Source organism: Mercenaria mercenaria, chromosome 5 (genome assembly GCF_021730395.1).
Source record: "Mercenaria mercenaria strain notata chromosome 5, MADL_Memer_1, whole genome shotgun sequence".
NCBI lineage: Eukaryota > Metazoa > Mollusca > Bivalvia > Venerida > Veneridae > Mercenaria > Mercenaria mercenaria.
The window spans coordinates 87,061,571-87,084,297 of NC_069365.1; positions in this window are offsets into that span (position 1 = coordinate 87,061,571).

Here is a 22,727-nt window from a genome sequence, read left to right on the forward strand (position 1 = left end):
CATGACTTTCGTCGGAAGTCATCACAGGTAATGTAAATGGCCACAAATCTGTTGTAAATGATGCAGAAAGACGTTTTCGTGCAAAAATAAGCGTGAAATTTGATTTTTTTTAGATTTTGGCCTCTTTTTTTTAACAGGTGTGCCCATTTTTATCTGAGTTTTTTGACCAAAAAGGGTCATTTTTATCTCTGTAATGTTAGAGATTGATCAAAATTATTAGACCTTATTTCTATTTTTTACGGAATGAATTGTATTTCAGCTTCCAAGTCAAATCAAAAGCAGACAACTGAGATTTTCACGAAAAATTGCAATCTGACGACGACAGGGACTGAGTCTGGGCATATAAATCGACAGGGGGTGACCTCAGTAAACTGTCCATATCTTTCTTAAAACTGAACCTTTTTTGATGAAACTTTGTACGACATTTGGTATTGGATCATGTTTCACAATATCACTGTAAAATTGGAAAATGTGATACGAAACATTCATCTATAGGTCAGAGACCACCAATTCAAAAAAGTACAGGGAACTTACTAGGAATGAGGTAAGTGTATACCTGGGAATAAGGTAACGTATGTGCGTTCTGATTGGTCAGTCATGTAAACAAACCCAGGAAGTGATTATTTTTTCAAAATTGATATTTTTTCACTGCATTTACAGTATTTTATTATACATTTTGACAAAAGTTGCTACATTTTATGTGTATTGAAAAAACGTTTTATCAAACGAATTTCTCCCGCCATGTCAATGATGTAAACAGGGGGTCATCTCATTCACACGAAAATTACTTAAATAAAGTATCACTATTCATATGTTTTTCGTCCGATATTTTGGTAGAACTAAGATAGTTCTTGAAAAACTTATAATTAGATATACATGTTTCGATGTATGGAAGGCCGTACACGCCATAATGTTACAATGTAAGTCTATGGGAAAACAATTGGTGGTCTCTAACCTAAACAGCATTTCCCTGGGTTCAGGTAACGTGTCGCAGTGATCATGTGGTTCCGTTATGTCTTTACGGATACATTCATCGCAAAAGCGTTGAGCACAACAAAAATTTGATATGTGCTCGCTTGTATCGAACCGACTCTCAAAATAAAAATAATGTAATCTGAAGGACCTCCAGATTCAGGAAAAACATATTTTGGAATGTGACAGACATGATTAGGTCCAACAATTTCCTTACATTACCTTAGACCCTGAACAAACATGACTTTTCTTTGTACCTACAACAATACTATGACATGTTAGACATTGACATACATACAGATTCACAAATACTTTACATTTTGCGACCTGTGATTTGCTTATGTTTTTGATAACACTTTTAAAGGTAATCTTACAGTCACTACAACTCACCTGTCTGCCAGGTTCACAGAGTTCCGTTGTATAACACTGACAAATGTTTTTACACTTGTGCTGTTCTAGATTGTTATAGCCCATGTATTCACAATAATAGATATGTACATAGAATCCTTTGATTGAAGTGATTCCATGTCATAATGTCCTCCGTGGTAGTATACGTGTATCACTTTAATCCCTTTCCTCGTGGTGAGTGGGGTGAACAAAAGTTTACCTTTACCGTGTTTGGAGTGAACCTTGATAATGTAGTCTGGGTACAGCTTTGTCTGGATTTTCTGGTACTCCTCTATTCCGCACGGCTGGTCGTATCCGATTCCAACACTGTCCAATAACGTCTGAGCTTCCTTCTTTTGTAAAATTTTATTGGATTGACGCATCAAATGCCATCGTTTCTTCCGTTCCTCGGTATTTGATTTTTGTGCATGGCATATACCTACAACAATGGATCGTGCAAAGCACATGCTGTCATTAGGATTGTTAATTTGTATGAGTGTTTGTTTGAGTTTTGTCATGTTCTCTATACTGACATACGAACCATGATATATATTTCTTCTGGATTTGCCGGATCCTTCGAGCATGCAGTTGAACATCATGAATCTTGAAATCTTCATTGCTTTGCATGACATTTTCAATTTCTTGAAGCAAAGTTTCAAATAGGACGTGTATTCCATGTTTCAAACTGGGATGATCAATAGAGACTCGAATTTTATCACTTGGCTTGGTCTGGCAGTCCTCTTTTATCTTGTCTACCATAGCATTGAATAGTTCGTAGGTAAAGTCATACGGCTGTTCATAGGGTTTGAATGTAACATCGTACACTTTACTTTGCGTCTTGAATTTTCTTGATTTTCGCTCCATTCTGGGTGTAATGTTAAAGTAGTTGGTTGCCAGGTCGTGTCGTTTCTCATCATGTTGATATTGCCTTGCTTGTTTACGTTTTTCCTCTAAACCCTCACGCCGTTCTTTTCTAGTAGCTAATATTTGTTTCTTTTTACTTAATGATAAACGATGCTTCTTTAGTTCTTCTTCATCATCTTCACTGCTATTCGAAGTATCTGAGTAAGGTATAATTTACATGGTGCTGCCATATTTGCTTAGGCAGAAATAATAAAATACCCTTGATGACTGTCCTTTTATACTGACTGAAACCAAGCTGCTATGATGACCTTGAAAAATCCTATAAATACGGCGACTGTCAGTACATCGACATCAGTTGATATTTAAAATCTGAAGAGACAAGATGGAAAGCAAAACCTTATACACTGATGCTTGTGTTTTGTTTCGTTTCCTTCAAAATACCAAGTAGATTTAAGTTGTATTTAGAATTTGTAGTTTCGACTAAAGCTAAAGAGCATTAAATTAAAGATTGTGAAATTTGTCACTGATAAATATCTTTAATTATTGGATATTTTTAGGCATATACAAAATATGTACATGACTGTGTAGAATCTACTCGATTTCACGTCGAACAAAATGAAAGTATAAAAAATTCCTACTTGGTGCTGAGTTTTTTTACTGTAAAAAGGAATATGGATTAAATACTGAAAGATATATATCATTTTGTGTCAGTGAATGACATTTCCTTTCGTCTGGATAAGTGTGCAACAGGAAAAATACACCATATTTAAATCTACACGCTTCAAAACATGACAAGCATTTCTCGACAAGTGCCGTCAGATCGTAAAACTTTCAGGCATCGTATTGTGTTTATTCTAAGGCGAAACAATACATCCTCATAAAAAAGGTAGCCTATCTCCCTACGTAATATTGCATGTTCAAATTTTGTTTCACGTGATTTTGTAAACCTTCTAATTTGAAACTGAAAAAAACGACAAAAATGGCTGAAAAATAGTTCAAAAATGAGCAATTTTCAGCGTTTAATATTTCATTCACTTGACAGTAGAATTTGTTGTTCTATGTGTCATTCAATAGTATAGGTTTTCTTGTTTTAAGAAAAAATGCCAGAATTTACAATTGTAGGAAAAAAAGGTTTTATTCAGTACAAGTCATACATGTTTTGATTCCTTTGTAATGTAATACCATATAGGCATTGTCCTAAGCCAACTCGTTGTTTAAGGAACGTTTCAGAGGGGTTACATCCCTAACGAGTAGGCACATATGCCACTTTGACCGGTGATGTTGTTTATATGACAGAAGATCAAGCAAAAATGTTTACGTTTCCATTAATCAAAATTTAAACTGCATATTTTAAGACCTCGGGGAAAATAGAATGTCTGTAAATAGTGCATAAGAAACATCATGTATATGTTTGTATTGTGGCTTATTTGTGCCATTTCGTTATTTCGTTCTATCGCAGCGGCAGAACGACAGACGTCGTTATGACGCCCCTGACGAACGTCGCCCCGCCAAACATCACCCCGCCGAATGCCGCGCAGCCGAACGTCACCCCGCCGAAGATCACCCCGCCAAACGTCGACCTATCGGACGTCACCCCGCCGAATCGCCCGGCCGAAGGTCGCCTTTCCCCTTCCGAAATGACAAAATATCATTAATTAAACTTGTGTTAAAAGGTAATAAGATTTTAATAGTTTAGATATATATTTCATAGTACCTAATGAAGTGTTATCAGAGGATATTGCTCACTTTTGCCCCCCCCCCCCCCCCCCCCCCCCCCCCCCCCCTCCTCTTCCTCCCCCTAATCTTTAATCCGTGAGTCCATCAGTGACACGATGTGTAACTTTTAAATTACAAGATTTTTTTTTCATGCAATAAAGATAGATAGAGGAAATGGCACAAATCAGCAACAACAGGAAATAAAAAAGATTTCTATCACCCCCTCAGCAAGGAGTGACATTGACCTTTCAAATAGGGGTCTAGTGTTTGCTCGCGACAATCCATTTCACTGAGACTGGTAAAAAGCATTTACTCAATGTATAATAAAGTATTACTTTGGACAAGAATAAGACGGACGGTCTGGTGGGCGAGCGGACGGACGCACGCACGGACGCACGCATATTGCCCTCTATCGATCTATATCTACTGAAAGAAATTTTTGCAGGTCTTAACTTACACATCGAGTTAATGATAAATGCACTGTTGAATTGAAAGTCGAGGGATAGGGTGGGGAGGGGGAGCGTGGTGGAGGAGTGGGGGCAAAAATCAACCATCACATGTTTGTGAAATTCTCTTACATACCTTATAAATATTTATATACCAAAGTAGTCAGAAAGTTATGGCAATGTTGTTATACGATTTTTGAATGAACTTGACTGCTAAAACTATTCAATTAACACTGTCGGGTTGTAGAGGGTTTATGGGAGGGGCATAATGTTTTCGAACCTAGCAACACACTGACAGTGAGCTTTGTCAAAATTTCAACAGGATTTCAATCGTTAGATTCTTACAGTAACAAAGTAAATACCTCCCTGTATCACACAAATTCATCACCATTCTCTGTCATTCAGTATAATCACTAAACTGTCATTCATTCATTCTTAGATATAAAGTCCATTACCAAAATCAAACTTTGCGAATAACTCATAGTACGGTCTCTAAACTATGTCGTCGGAGCGAGCTGTAGGCAATGAACTGAAGTCCTCGGAGCAGTGGAGTTGTGGGTAATGAATTTGCTCTATTGTATGATAACACTGAACGGTAGAAGGAATATATGAGGAATGTGTTACATAATTTAAGAAGTCGTTGGAACAACGGATAGCGCATTGTCGGCTATGTGATGGGGTACCACTTAAAATAAGTATACGTGGAACGAGTTACAGAATTAAAGAGGTCCTCATACTTATGTGATATGGAGCCGCTAAAGGGTAGAATCAACACACGCCTCGATGTAGGTTACATATATTAAGAAAGTCAGCAGTTTTTAACACACACAGCTTTATTTAAAACATGAAATATTCTTAGTCGATTCGGGTATGAATACATTTACCTTTACCGTCAAACATCTTCTTTCTAACTCGAATGTCAGTTTCGTTCCGCTGTTGTTCAGTTATCCTTCACCTTTTCTTTAACACATTTTCCTTCTTCCCGCACATTATCTAAGTTTTCTATTCTTCTCAACTAAACTCCACTTCTGAACTCCTCACTATCTCTCCAATTTGCTCTCCAACTCTCTTATTCTTTCTAAGCATATTAACAGAATATCTATAACTTTTTTTCCATGACTGAATTGCGTAAACATAACATGTTTACATGTATTTCAAAATGTTCATAGCAATTTTAAAAACATGCCAGACAAAATAAGTACACATATAACCGTATACAACAGATGTAAGAGCAATCACTTCTGGATATTTTCGTAAATAGATAACTAGTACTGAAATAAACAAAATGATTATGTCAAATCTAAAAGATAAATCATTCTGCTGTGATTCACTTTGGTACAGTTGTAAATAAAAACTTGCTGTCCAGATAAACAGAATAACATTTCTGAGCTATTAATGAAAGTTCCGTCGAAAACAATAGTAAAATAACTAAGGTCAATAAGATAAATTTCTGTTGAGAACTTAGCAATATCTGACCAGTTATAATAGTAACCAAAGTCATTTAGGCTAAAACTTAAAAGATAAAATATTCCGCCTTTACGAACTTTTCTAGAGTAGTCAATAACAACAATGATCTAGACATGTAAACACAATGATTAGTATTTCTAGGACTTATTTAAGTTTTCTACTTAAAACAATAACAGATAAAATATATACAATGATTAATTTACTGAAATCTTACCTGCACGCTATCGTTGTGTTACATCGTTATCGTAATCAATCAAGAATATTCAAAGTAATGAAGACTGTCAGATGTTGGCCTAGTTTGATCGCCTGGTATTACATAGTATAGTATGAAACTGGAAGAATACTTAACTGAAAACTGACCTGTGCGCTATCATTGTCTTACAGTTACCAGATTACCGAAGTCCCAGTAGAAGTTGCGAAAGAGAGTTTCCTTGCAATTCCTTAACCCAATTGGGTGTTTCGTTCCACTCAAATATTTAAAGTATTTTATCAAAACGGAAACCACTTGATTTCTATGTTTTTTTATGTCAACACCATCTATTAACTATTTACAAGTATTGAAGTATGTGTATGAATTACGTTATTGTGTAGTCTAGCGCAGAATTGAACTGTCAATCATCTTGTGCAATCTAAAATGTGATACGAAGGAAGCCATGGCAACAATTATATTAGCTTCTTACGATATCATCAAAACTATGAATAGTACGTTCAAAGGGTATTGTGGCAATCGGAATCAGAAAAAAAATACTGCATTAGTACAGACCTTCTTTTCTTTGCGTCCGCTTTTATGAAGAAGAAATTAAAAAGGTATATAATAAACTACGGAAGAGCATAAGTGCCAGGTGTATGTTATTTATAAACTCGAAATTTCGAGTTACGTATCTCGAATTTCGAGATATTAACTCCAAATTTCGTCTTAGTAACTTACGTATCTCGAAATTTCGAATTACTAACTACAATAGTTTACGTAACTCAAAATTCCGAGATATTAACTCGAAATTTCGACTTAGTAACTCGAAATTTCGAATTAATAGATAACATACACCTCGCACTAATGTTCTTCCGTAATAAACAGCTGAGTAAGCAATATATTAAATTTAAACTTTCCCGTCTAAAAATGGATAAAGTTAGCTAACAATTCACATAAAATTGGACAAATATTCACTGAACTACATTTTAATTCATCAATTCCGTAACAGGGCTTTTTCATAATAATTTGCAGAAGCTAAATCTTATCAAAGTTATACATCATCCGAAAAGATCTCCAGAAGTGGTAGTGCTTTTTTAAAAAAAAACTGTGAGCCCAAAAGTAATGGCAAATATTGACTCAAAATATGTCCTTGTCGCTAAATTAAGATATTTCTTAACCAAACCTTAGTGTTATTTAAAACATAAATAAAAATAAAAAATGAACGAAAAACACTGTATTACGGGATAGGTGTATCAAACATTAACTCTGCTTAAAATCAAACACAATCTGCCAACATGGCTAAGGCCTAAAACAATTCTTTGTTTCCGGTAACATGCTAAATAAAACAAGCAAATTCGATGAATTGGTATCCCCCGCCGAAAGGGTTTGTGGTGAGGAATGGCAAAAAAATATATCCGGCAAAAAGTTAAGGATGTTAATAAGAAGCAAATAAGTTCATTAGTCAAAATCAGTTTAACAGAAAACAAATGTTTAATAAAAGAGTACATAATAAATGTATGATACTTTGATCCTGACTAAAGAATTTATTTTGAATGGGATATGCTTACTGTAATAAGCTAATTATAGCTTTTAAAATTAAATGCAGTTAATTGAAATGTGAGCTTGAAGTTTAACTGGAACGAAATATTGTCTTTGAGTGGCTTGGCACCAGGTGTTGCTGTTTAACATGTACATTTGAACTTAAAAGAACAGATGTTCTTAAGAGAACACAGGTAAGATATCTTGAACATGGCTGAGGACAAGGTTTGTGCAGTCACAACTTAATATATTTATTTTTTAGGGGGTGGGGGTGCGGGGGAACGGGAGAGGAAACAAAATTTCACATGTTGATTATAAATATTGATGGAAAATTAAAAATGAAAAAAAAACGGGTAAAAGGGTGAAGTTGGGGGTGGGGATGACTGGGTGATAAAGTGAGGTGGGGGAATGGTACAACTTGCATGTTGATAAATAATCATGGAAGGTTTGAAAAAAATCTAAAATAAGAAATGAAAAAAAAATAATTTTTTTGGAGGGGGAGAGTGGGGTTGGGAGGGGGAGGGGGTGTGACCAAGGCAAGTGGGTGACCAGGTGTGGGTGCGCAACTTCACATATTTATAATAAATGTTCACAGAAAAGAATAAAAGAAATTTAATGAAATTCTGCCAAATGGTAAATTTGTTATGTACAAATATGTGGATTTTTAGAAAATTAAAGGGCAATAACTCTGAAGTTACAATAGAAACCCGTTCGAAATTGTGTGTGCACAACCACATTATAGTGCTCTACATTCTGTTAAAGTTTCATAGTTCAAGGTCAAATATATCAAAAGTTATGATGCAGAAATTGCCATATCTATAGATCTATAGTACCCTATATAGTTAACACTGTAAACTTCTAAGGGCCATAACTCTGGCGTTACTTAGGCAATCTGTCTGAAACTTGATGGGCCCCATAATCTCATAGTGGTGAACATGTATATGAAGTTTGTTTAAAAAAATTTAAATAAGGATTTTTTTTTTGGTGGGGGGGGGGGGTGGGGGGTCGGGGGGATAGGGAGGGGTGTGATCAAGGTAAGGGGGTGACCAGGTCTGGGTACACAACTTCACATGTTTACAATAAATTTTCATTGAAAAGAATGAAAGAAATTTAATGAAATTCTACCAAATGGTAAGTTTGTTATGTACAAATATGTGGAATTTTATAAAATTAAAGGGCAATAACTCTTAATTTACAAATAAATCCAAACGAAATTGTGTGTATACAACCACATTATGGTGATCTAAATTCTGTTTTAAGTTTCATAGTTCTAGGTCAAATATATCAAAAATTATGATGCAGAAATTGCCATATTTATAGTACCCTATATAGTTAACACTAGAAATTTCTAAGGGCCATAACTCTGGTGTTACTTGGGCAACCTGACTGAAATTTGACGGGCCGCAAGAACTCATAGTGGTGAACATGTATATGAAGTTTTAAATAAATATTCCTAACCATTTCCTAGATATGGCTCCGGACGGACGGACGGACGGAAAGACGGACGGAAGGACGGACGGACGGACAACGCCAAAACTATATCCCTCCGACTTTCGTCGGGGGATAATTAAGGTAGGTAGGTCGAAACCTTTTTTTAAGTAAGACTTTTCGGAAATTATTTTTATGTCATAAAATGAATACAAATAAAGGGGTTATGCCTTTAGAGCATCAGTAAGTTGATTTCTAACACATTTGACCATGTTTAAAGCATAAAAAAGTGCAGTTCTGCAATGTTTTGTTATAAAGTTGAAAAAGTATTTTCCAATGCAATAAAAAATCATTTAGGGTCGGGCCAGAGATTTAGGGTAGGTCGGGATACCGGAAACAAATATTCTTTACGCCTAACACTATGATTAATATATACAACTATATCGAACTTCTGTTTTGAGACGTAACTTTACCACTTTAATCCGACAACATATGAAAAGGCTTTATTATGTGAAAACATAGTTTCAATTGAATCAACACATACGCGACTGAAGAAAACAACAACACGTTTTGTTGTCACTATGGTGTATAAACAAACACTTCACACAATGTCATATAGTCATTCATCTCGTGTTTGATTTTCAAGAACTTCCCGTAGAGTGTATTCTCGCATGTAATTGTAAGCCGAAAAGGATCTTTGACAATCGCTGGACCGAAGTATGTACCGCAGAGTTTCCCAACATCGTTGGTGACGTCATCACGTCTGCTCGACACAGTTACTACGAAATTTGTATTGCGGTGAACTAGAATACAATAAGATATCTTTTTGTACACAAGGTACATGTTTTGATTCAGTTTACAAGTTAACCAAAATAATTGAGAATCTATCATTTCTGAACATTATAGAGTAAGTGTTCTAACTCGTATAGTTTCTAGGTGAATCAACACATTCTAAGAAGGTGAAAAAAATATGCCACGCAAATATAAATAGTGTTTGATAGTAGCCCTCTGTATGAAACCACTCAAAATTTCCCATTTCCTGACAAAGTCGTCCGTTTACTTTATAAAAAAACACCACGTTTTTGATGGTTTGGCAAAGGAAATTGGCGGGAATTCGTATCAGATGAACAAAAGCAAGAGAGAAATGATTACCCTTAATCGAACTGAGCTCAAATGGGTATTAAAATATAGTGTAAGAAAGGTTTGACCTAGTGACCTGTTTCTGACGTTTCTTCGAACTTGACCTTGAAGACAAATATTCTAAGACACAGGTTACATGTAGAAAGTCGAAATTACCCGCCTGTATAATTGATAATATGAATAAGGCAATGCCTCAATCGGGAATCGTTACAGTCCATGAGCTTGCCCATAAATATGCTTTGTATCGATTTAAAGGTAGATTTTGGAATAAAAAACAATACTGCACATATTTGTACTGATGTGCAAGACGTTGCGGTTCGGACAAGTTATGTGGATGCTTATTACGCACAAGGAAAAAGCGCATTCTTCCAAATAACCCGAAGTCAGACGCTATGTGTACGTGTCGGAAGACCACATTTTTTAATTCAATAGTATATCTCATTCGGTATATATCGCATGTTACCGTAGAAGGATCGATCCCGATTTTGCGACGAAAATCGGTAGGATCGATTCCCTATTAATGTTTATCTATTTTATGGCATGCCTATAGTTTGTCCCCAGTATAAAGAAAAGTCTAGGTTTTATAAAGACAATCATTTTATTAGGTTTCCTGTAGATCAAGTAGAAAATGTTGCCTCTAAAGTGAGAACAAAGTTCTTCTATGATCTGAACTAGTGACGTATTTTACCTTCGCATTTGGTATCGATTATATACAGAAAAATATTCTTAAGAGATTTATAATAAGTACGCCCTCTTGTGTGTAAGGTACTTCTGAATGTTTGTTAAACTGGGAGTAATGGCGTAACGTCATTTATACGGATAACGAAGAAGAAAGCCCGCACATTGCATACGGATATGAAAATAATTGTATGCATTAATGGCAGCCAATGAGCAAATCTATTAAAACAGCAACATTACCGTCTTTCTAAAGATGAGACATGAAATTATAACATTTGACATGTTAAATAATTCCAAATAATGTCTTAAAATCAGTATAAAATAAGCTGCACTCTCTAATCGGGGGCAATCATTAAAAAAAACAAGGATGAAAGCAGTTTCAAAACACTTTACATGAACCTCAAATTTTACATTGTAGAAAAAAGATCTGTTTGCAAAATTGTGAATTTCACACAGAACCTCATTATGACAACTTGTTTGAGGTACAAACTTTTCAAATTAGTCTAGGAAAAAAAGGCAAGTACACAACCTTTTTCGATTTGCTAATTTTCTAATTTTGCTATGAAGTTTCGAAAAAATCATTGTTTAATTCATTATCCATTGTAGAAAGATACTTCATCCAAACTTGTAGAACTAGCTTTAGAAGGTTTTTGTTTATTATTAGATCCAATGTTCAAGTTTTAGACCTTAATGACCTTATTTCTAACTTGACCTAGATTTCATAGAGACAAATAACACTCTTAATATTTTTCATATACAAAAATATATATCAGATAGAAACTGTGGCCTCTATAAAGTTAACTATGTGAAATAAGACAGTTGAAACTGATACAATAACCATGATCCTGGTCTTAATACAGCAATTTTTTAGAATATCTATTATCAAAGTTTACCGAGAACTTGTAACTATAAACTTTCTATGTAAGTTTGATATAGAGATTGCTTAAGAAAAGTGACAGGTAATGTGTTGCCAATTAGAAATATGGTCATGTTTACTAATGCAAGATCGAAAAGAATGGATATCTGGTGATCATATATATGCAAATTTTCATAAAAATTGCTCAAGAAATGAGGTCACATAAATTTCTTACGCCAGCCATCGCCCCTCAAGTAGATTTCAACTTCCTTTACGGGACCGGGTGTACCGAATTCCACCGCCCAATAAGAGACTGGAGTATCTGTATGGGTACAGGTTAGATAAATAGACGCAATACTGTTCCTGTCCGTGTTTCCATCAATGGCCTTGTCCGCAGTAAATCGAACGCCGTCTATGCGTGTAGAGGACTGCCACGCTGTAGCTCCTTTTAAAAGATCCACATCTACAAAATAAACATTAAGTTATATTTTTAGGTCAGCTTACAAGTCACTTTTCTACAATTTCAACATGTATAAAGGTAAGATTATTAAAAAATGTCCTAGTTAAATCTGTTTCTGTAATATTGACAAGCCTGCATTACTGAAATTTGACACTTCTTGACATTAAAATACACTGGTAGCCAATCAATATCATAATTTACTGCAAAATTTGGTATATATTTTACTACATTGAGGGAAACCCTAGCTACTCGATGTTACACTGAATTTATATCGCTTCATTCAGCGTGCCGCCAGGCATATGCTCTACGTGTCATCCCCGGCACACAGTTAACCCAAAATATTTGAAATCTGTAAATGCTTGATATGTTAATTCCTCAATCTGGCTTGTAATCAATTCACTGGGGTACACGGTGTCCGAGATAGCTTTTTTTGATGGCATGTAAACGGGGAGAACTCGTGAGATTCTCACCAAGCACTTGTGTTTAAGAGGAGTTTTTGTCCGATGGGTGCCTCAGATGTTACCGAGGAGCCAAAGCTAATAGGGTCAAATGTGCTAAAGAAACGCTGAAAAGGTTCTCAAGTTTAGATGAGGGCACAATGACAATAATGACTAGACTAAAACAATCCACCAGCAATGACAATGGCCAAAATAACTTTCCTTGACCGACAACGGCCATTATAACATTCACTGCATAGATATGGCAAAGATAATCTTCTTTAAATGACACATGATATTGGCCATGATATTCTTTCTTGAATAGCAATGGCCATGATAATCCTCATTGGTCCAGTTACCACACCCTGAATGACAATGATGAAGGTAATCTTTATTAAAGGACAATGGTCCAGATAATCTTCCAAAAATAATTATCTCCACTGGATGACAAAGGAACCTACCTCTAATGACAAAAACCCAGAATACCTTTTTTGAACGAAAATGGCCAGAATGAACCCTAAACATGAAATTATTACAAACTTGGTGCAATCTTTTTAACCTTGTTGCTTGTAACATACTGTAAAACTAATACTAATTGATTATGGCAGTAATGTTTCAAGTAGTAATTTTTTTCAGACGTCAAAGTTGGATGTATCTGAGATACGTGCATGTAGTTAGGAATATTTGAATCGCATTTTTGTGTGTATTATTTCATTCATTTCATAATAAAGTTGTTGTGTTTAACGTCGCACCGACACAATAATAGGTCATTTGGCGACTTTCCAGCGTTGATGGTGGAGGAAGACAGCAGGTGCCACTCCGTGCGTTATTTCATCACGGGCGGGTGCACCTGGGTAGAACCATTGACCTTCCGTAAGCCAGCGGGATAGCTTCCTCACATGAAGAATTCAACGCCTCGAGTGAGGCTCGAACCCACATCGATGAGGGGCAAAAGATTTGAAGTCAGAGACCCTAACCAATCGGCCACGGAGGCCCCTTCGTTTCATATTAAGTCGGTTTGAAGAGTACTTTTTTTAAAATGCTGCAATTATAAATACTTAAACAAACTCAAATTATTTACGTTTCATACTAAAATTCAAACATAACTATGCATTACATTATTGAAACAAATCGTTAACATTTCATATCATTTCATACAAAGCTAGTCTTTACAATATCAAATTAGATTATTTCTATTTCATACTAACTTCATTTCAAACCTATTCATTACAATATCATCTAAAACAATTTATACTTTTCTTACTTGACGCCCAAAATTGTACGCGCTTGTATCATGTCTAACGAATATAGTATATCATACAGACAACATATGTGGTACCGCTGGTATCTATATACTTTTCTATTCATTTTCCTATTAGGAAAATGGAACTAAATCATTATTCGAAACAAAATTTGAAAAAAAAGACAGTAAGAATTGTTTCTAACTTGAGGGTTAGAATTGTTTTAACAACAATAACATAACATATAAGATTGAATTATTTTCTCCCTCACTTCGTTCGTCCGAAAATAAATTATTTCTTTCCTTTACTATATAACTAATACCAAACAAACAACTTAACACAAAATAGGTTTAAAAGATGGTGGTTTACTACTGTTCATATCAAATCAATAGCACAATAACACAATACAACAATGGAACGCCTTCAAAATATATATACTAGTAGTCAGTATACCTTAATTCTTTCTAAATATGCATGTACTTAAGCAATCAATATGCCAAATGAAACATAACATATACCGGACTATTTATGAACATATGCAATAAGGCAGAATACAGAAAGGACAGTTCATATGTAATACGACAAATACTTGTCACATTATCTTAATCTTTTCGCATTTTGTTTTTAATTTCATCTAAAACTACCGAGAAAGACAGGTTAATCGTATGCTGCGAGTCGGCTGCCCCAACCCTAACTCTTTTCTAATTTTTATAATATTTTTTATATATGAGGGGGGAGGTAGGGAAAATCCGAGGCTCTGACCAGCGAAAAGGCTCTCTCCACCCCCTGCTTTCCGAGTATTTACTAACATCAATGTTTGCAGAAGATAAATTAAATGTGCCAAACAGAACAAAAACAATATGAAAAAACTGGGTAATGTCCGTGAACTGTCATCCAATTATAAATCGATGAATTTCTTACAGAAATAGTTCAGTTAATATGATTTTTACAGAATTATAAATGACATTAAGACCATCTCCTCATATTTCTGCAAATACTATGCCAGGATTTGGCGAACCTGCGTGTTATCGCTTTGTGTAGTAAACCTCGAATGAACTATAGCCCGCGCTAACTCATGAAAACTTCGTGCGTAAATTTAAACCAAATTTAACTAAAAAACAAGAAAGAACCATAAAGTACCAAAAAGAAAAAGATATTATTTCTTTCCTTTACTATATAACTAATACCAAACAAACAACTTAACACAAAATAGGTTTAAAAGATGGTGGTTTACTACTGTTCGAAAAAACAAAAATGTCGCGACTAAGCCCTGAGTTTATAGCTATATGTTGTAAAACTTGTAACCTCTTGTTTAATTAAAATGAATTTAACCATCAGAGGATCTGGTGGATTTCCATCTACCGTGTTTTTTCAACAATCTACCATCTATTTCATCCGTACTACAAATGTATTTGCAACCCAGAAGCTCTGCCACTTCGTAACTACGTAATGTATTTCCAAATTGATACAATCGCTTATAAAAATATATCTCTACTTCTTGAATAAGATAAAGGATTTGAAGTATCTACGAGGGTATAATTGTTACTAGTTTTGAAAATTTTCACTTTTGTAAATACATATTGGTTAGAGGAGACGGTCAAGCCTACAGCTGCCAAATAATTCTTCAACCATGATACCGGACATAGTTTATTTACTGTCTTAGCAATGACTATTTCTGAACCTTTCTTATACTGATCTATTTTACTCTCTCTCTCTCTTAGAAACAAAGACATGTGATTTTCATGAATATGGACGTATTTCATTTGTAAAGAACTTAATTTATTAAATCTTAAGAAGCCCGAAAAACCCAAGAATACACATTATACATATTCTATTGTCTTTTAAATTAATACTTTCTGTACTACTATACAGTTCTATTATACTGTTTATAATGTCTACAGTAACTAGTTGCTTTTTGCAGGTTGTTTTACACAAAACACGTCTACTACAGTCAGAAATAAATTTAAATAACTTGTTTGAACACGAATTGTCTAGAAATGACAATTCGTCACTTCCAGTTTATGACGTAAAACTATCCTTCCAGAGCAGAGTCAGACACTTCACTGATAGTTAATTCACACAAAAAGGCAAACCGTTGTCACTTTTGCGGGTAAACTAACCAAACCGTGTTTTCCGCACCAAATTTGCTGAAATGTCAAATGTTTCTTGTTGGTATTCTTGGATTTCGAAGCTAAAACTATGTCCGGTATCTTCTTTGCTGCAGCGCCAAGAGAACCATGATTTGATAACTGCGATATCTCTTTCCATATTGCATGCTTTTAAAAATCCTGAAAATACATTAATCCAAACTGTAATACCTATAACCATGATAATGTACACCAAGACAACTATAATGAAGATCCTTGGAATGTGAATTCTATCTCTTCACATATTTCATAATGATATTTTTAACAGCATCCGTTCACAAATATATAAATATTTTATCTATATGCTTGTCTGTTTAAAAAAATGGTTTCAAAATGCCAATCCACCTCTTCTCCACAACTGTTAATCTTAAATAATAATGATAATTGTACATTTTTAATCTGATAATTTTTAACTATGATAACTTTAGATCCTTCTACAAAAAAATACAATCTTTAATCGATTCCTCCGAATGACTAATGTAAACTAACAATATCTCTTCACAAAAACTGTAAATCGTTTAAATCAGATTGATAACTGTAGATCATTAATCTGATAATTTTTCACGAGCTAGGATAACTGTAGATTCTTAACAATAAAAATACTATCTTTATACGATATTTCCGTATGATGAATGTATATCATCTCTTCACGACACCCGTAGATCGTTAAATCAAAATGATAACTGTAGATCATTAATCTGATAATTTTTACTAGGATAACTGTAGATCCTTTTACAATAAAAATACTATCTTTATACGATATTTCCGAATGATCAATGTTAAACTAACATCTTTTCACGACAACTGTTGGACGTTAAGTCAAATTGATAACTGTAGATAATTAATCTGATAATTCTCACTAGGAAAACTGTAGATACTTTTACAAAAATTACAATCTTTATAGGATATTTCTGAATGATAAATGTAAAAACATCATTTCAGGACAACTGTAGATCGTTAAGTCAAAATGATAATTGTAGATAATTGATCTGATAACTCTTCGCTAGAATAACTGTAGATTCTTTTACAAAAATACAATCTTTATACGATATTTCCGAATGATAAATGTTAAAACAACTCTTCACGACAACTGTAGATCGTTAAGTCAAAATGAAAACTGTAGATAATTAATCTGATAATTTTTCACTATCATAACTTTAGATCCAATAGGTACAAAAAATACATCTTTATACGATTCTTCCAAATGATAAATGTAAAACTTACAGTAACTCTACACAACTGAAAGTCGTTACATCTAAATGATAATTGTAGATAATTGATATGATAATTTTGTACTAGGATAACTATAGATCCTTTTACAATAAAATACGATCTTTATACGATATTACCGAATGATAAAAGTTAAAACAACTCTTCATGACAACCGTAAATCGTTAAGTCAAAATGATAACTGTAGATAATTAATCTGATAATTCTTCACTAGAATAACTATCTTTTACAAAAAACACAATTTTTATAGGATATTTCCGAATGATAAATGTAAAACATCTCTTCAAGACAACTGTAGGTCGTCAAATCAGAATGATAACTGTAGATCAGTAATCTGATGATTTTTCATTAGGACAACTGTAGATCCTTTTTAACAATAAAATACTATCATTATACGATATTCCAGAACAATAAAGGTAAACCTAACAGCATCTATTCTCTAACATCTTCTAAAAAGATATATAAAAAGTATATCTTACAGTTGACGGTTTGTTTATATCATATGAATTATAACTATTGCCATTATAATATAATTATGCATGTATATATCATGTCAGTAATTGATTGCCTAAATGGAAATTGTATAAATGGATACTTAAAGGCAATATCTATTTTAAGGGGTATTTGTCTAAGAATGAATGTGATTTTAATTAGGTTATGTGATAGTATAAATTGTATTTGGTTGTTGTTGTTGTTCAGAAAACCAAATTTAAAATTAAGATGCATCATTTGTACTTTGTACTGATCTATATCTCCCTGTGCTACTTTCTATAAATAAAGATGTTATTATTATTATTATTAGAACAACTCTAAGTCGTTAAATCGAAATGATAACTAGATAATTAATCTGATAATTTTTCACTATGATAACTGTAGATCGTTTTACAATAAAACCATCTCTTCACGACAACTGTAGGTCGTTAAATCAAAATGATAACTGTAGATCAATAATCTGATAATTTTTCACTAGGATAACTGTAGATCCTTTTACAATAAAACCATCTCTTCACGACAACTGTAGGTCGTTAAATCAAAATGATAACTGTAGATCAATAATCTGATAATTTCACTAGGATAACTCGATAACTGTAGATCCTTTCACTATAAAACCATCTCTTCACGACAACTGTAGGTCATTAAATCATAATAACTGAAGATCAATAATCTGATAATTTTTCACTAGGATAACTGTAGATCCTTTTAGAATAAAACCATCTCTTCACGACAACTGTAGGTCGTTAAATCATAATGATAACTGTAGATCAATAATCTGATAATTTTCACCAGGATATAACTGTAGATCCTTTTACTATAAAACCATCTCTTCACGATAAATATAGATCATTAAATCAAAATGATAACTGTAGATCATTAATCTGATAATTTTTCACTAGGATAACTGTAGATCATTTTCTCAAAAAAAAACTACTTTCTTTATACGATAATTCCGAATGATGAATGGAAAACTAACAACATCTATTCACGACAGCTGTAGGTCGTTAAATCAAAATGATATCTGTAGATTATTAATCTGATAACTTTTCACTAGGAAAACTGTAGAGCCTTTTACAATGGATATGGTAACTTTAGAACATAAGAACATTTATGAAAAAATTATCCGAATCTATTCACTATAACTATAGATGCTGACCATAATTCCTTTTCAAAATTATTTGGTTAGAAAGGCATTACTTTAATAGTGTATACGACAATGTAGTTAGAGCTACAAAGGGAGGTAATCAAAGACAACAAATTCAATGAAACCTAATATTCATAAATATTCAAACTTTTGTCGAACATTGTAGAAAACAATTTTCATGCAAAAGATTTAAAGTTTACATATTTTATTTTAATATTTATTTAACGAAGAAAGGGCAGCCACATTTTTAAACAACTTTAAATCGAACTTGAACATGAAATTCCCTTTTTTCTCAAAACTTTAATGTTTTTATTTGACCCTCAAATTTCACTTTTTCTATATGACCCTCAAACCCTTTCACTTTACGTTTGATGATTACATGTATATTTATATGCCGCAAATCCAGAATATGACTGTTTACGGTTACGGTCAATGGATTTACACAATAGAGCTGACGGTCTACTTCAACAGTACATTTCTCATCTAAAAGCTCAAAAAATCGCTATGACATAATTGTGGTGTTTTAAATAATAGATTTTATTTTTCAAATTTACAGAACTTGGCAACGTCGCAAAAAGAATTTTAAACCCGTTTCTGATTATATCTTCTATAGACGTGTTTACTTTCAGCTCTTGTAAACAAAAATCTACTTTTTTACAGTCTTTTACGGTAATTGATACACTTTTACGCTCAATTGGAATCAAAACATTTCAATTATCATACTTAACTTTACTTTCCGTTACTGTTGCCGCCTGGCTGCTCTGTGATGACTGCTGGTTGGAGTGCCTGCTGTGGTCTGGTAACTGTATAGGCAATCTCTGGCGAAATTACCTGGCAAGTGACAGGAGAAGCACTGCCTGGAGAATCCTCCATTCTTGAATATTTCCTTCATGTGTCAACTTCTTGGCACTAAACGACCAAAAACTGAATACTAACTCGTCCAGAATAATGTCCCTTTCTTTGTCCAACGCCTTCTCAATTTATGTTGTTATTTCGATATGGATGTGTTTTATGGAATCCGGAGGCGTTCCATTAGGAATTCTATGTTCGTCCCCGCTGGAAAATAAATTCTCGTCTTTGCTCATTGAAAATACTATGCCAGGATTTGGCGAACCTGCGTGTTATCGCTTTATGTAGTAAACCTCGAATGAACTATAGCCCGCGCTAACTCATGAAAACTTCGTGCGTAAATTTAAACCAAATTTAACTAAAAAACAAGAAAGAACCATAAAGTACCAAAAAGAAAAAGATAGTATTGAATACTGTATAGGGCTTTCCAAAATGGTCTGGTTCACAGTTTTTGAAATTCGCACATTTTCTTAAACCGCGAAATGAAATTTTTCGCGGAAGTATTTTTTCTATAGAGTATACTTGATTAAGTTTCTAATTGTCCGCTTTTAGCACATGTTTTTAAAATGCACCACCATAATCGGGTATAAATGAATTGAATTTTGACAGAATTATGTCCCTTCTTACCTTAGATTTTTTTGTTTAATTTTTTGATAAAGTCAAATATCTCTGTTACTATTAAAGCTTTTGACTTGAAACTCAAATTAGTTATTTACTATCAAAGTCTACACCAGTAGACACAATTCCCATATCTCTGATCTGAATTTTGACAGAGATATGTCCTTTTATTTATTTTTTTTTTACTGGCAAAGCTCTAATTCAGAGTCACGCACTGAGAAATGTCGAGCGCGCTGTCTTACGGACAGCTCTTGTTCATTCATTCGCCCACACACTTAGACACACATGCAGGCATTCATTCATCCACTCATGCACCCATCAATCTGCTGTTTCACTCACTCACTCACCCACCCACTCTCATTCACTCAATCACTCACACTCACTCATTCCTGTCCACCCTCTCATTTGTCCACTCATCCGTACTTAGTCAGTTGACAGGAAGCGCCTCTTATGACCATATACAACATACTAATTGTTGTATTTGTATAATATATATGTAATAATCTCATATGAGTAATTATCTTAATAGTCTCCTGTAACTCTTAGAGAGTGGCCATTTACATTGTATGATTTTTACTGTTTATATGTTTTTACTATATGTAAATGGATGAGACTGAAATAAAATAAATATATATATAAATAAGGTAATCATAAATAATTCGTTCGCTCACAACACAGGGGATTATTGTTTTATATCATTATTTAACAAGACATGCACATCATTATCGCCTTGCTTGAAATTATATTAAGTTCACCCATTACTCAATGGATGACAAACTAAGATCTTTTGTATCAGCAGGTTTAATCAAACCCGACAAAAACTATTAGTGTAAGCGCTTTTGTTCGGTCAGACGACTATTGTGTGCATCATTAAAAGCAATTATCACGCATTTAGAGTAAATGCAGACGATCAAATAATATATAGGTATCGATTGTAGGACATTTGCCCCCCAGGACATTTGCCCCCCAATAAAAAAATGAACTACTGGACATTTGCCCCCCAGTTGAAATGCCGGATAGGACATTTGTCCCCCACTGCTTATTTTTAGAATGGACATTTGCCCCCCAATATTTTTGTCCTATATACCAGTAGATATGATTGTGTATTATGTTGTTTTATTATCAAAATTACTCTAAAAGGCAATTTTTCGTCCTAAAAACTTTTTTTAATTTGATAAAAATTTGATGAATATGTTAATTGCATCCAGGTGTTAAGGTAAATAATAGCCTATTATTGAGTTATAAAAGGGCTCATAACAACATAATATTTTTTAATTTGTGCAATGTTTTTAGCACTCAAACTTGTTAATTTGGCAATTATGTGCTAGAAAATTGTAAGAAACAAAGACATTGTTATCCGCAATATGATAATTATCTTCTAATAAGTTCATAAACAATCACTGGGGGACAAAAATATTAGGGGGGGGGGGGGGGGGGGGCAAACGTCCGTTTCAGAAATAAGCACTGGGGGGCAAATGTCCTATCTACCATTTAAACTGGGGGGCAAATGTCCAGCTGTCCACTTTTTCATTGGGGGGCAAATGTCCTGGGGGGCAAATGTCCGGATCCCATAGGTATCGCACAGTATTAAGGCGTTTTAAAATGTAAACAAACAATATACAATACAATACAATACAATACAATACAATACAATACAAAGATTTTATTAGCATTAAACATGTTATAGTGTTTATAGCCACAATATAATATATATATAGCCACATATATTGGTGAGAGTTAATACAGAGGCATTGATAGATCATTTTAACATTCACAGTGATACATATCCCTAATATGAATTGTATTTTCACTAACATTCAAGTTACAATGCTTTTCTTTTTTCTCCGGCAAAGTATATGTATTTTGCTAAATGTAACTGAACCAATTTTTGTTCTGAAAACATCAAACTATCAAATTTATTCATGGTTGGCCAGTGACAGAAATATGGCCGAAGATACTTTCTCCTAAAGTCTCTATAAAAAGGACACACCAGCAGAAAATGATACTCTGTTTCAACTACATTCATCGAGCAACAACGGCATTTGCGCTCAGACTGTGGTATATTATAATATCTTCCAGTTTCTATTGATAATTCATGTGAAGAAACTCTAAACTTTGAAAGTGCTATTCTAAATTTGGGTATAGCTTTATTATCTAAATAACTTTCAAAATTAAAGTCATGTTTAAATACACAGTATGTTTTCAGTTTACTGGAGTTATTTATACTAGCATGCCGTTGTTGATGATACATAAATAATCAATTATCAAATATTCTCTGTCTTATCATGAGAAAATTTATCCCCTCATGTACATTGCTGTCCCAAACATTACTCAACCCATGTTCCTGCAACAGTTTCTTTTTATCTGAAAGGCCCAGTTTCTACCATTATAAGATCTTGACGCATTTGTATCTAACCTTAACA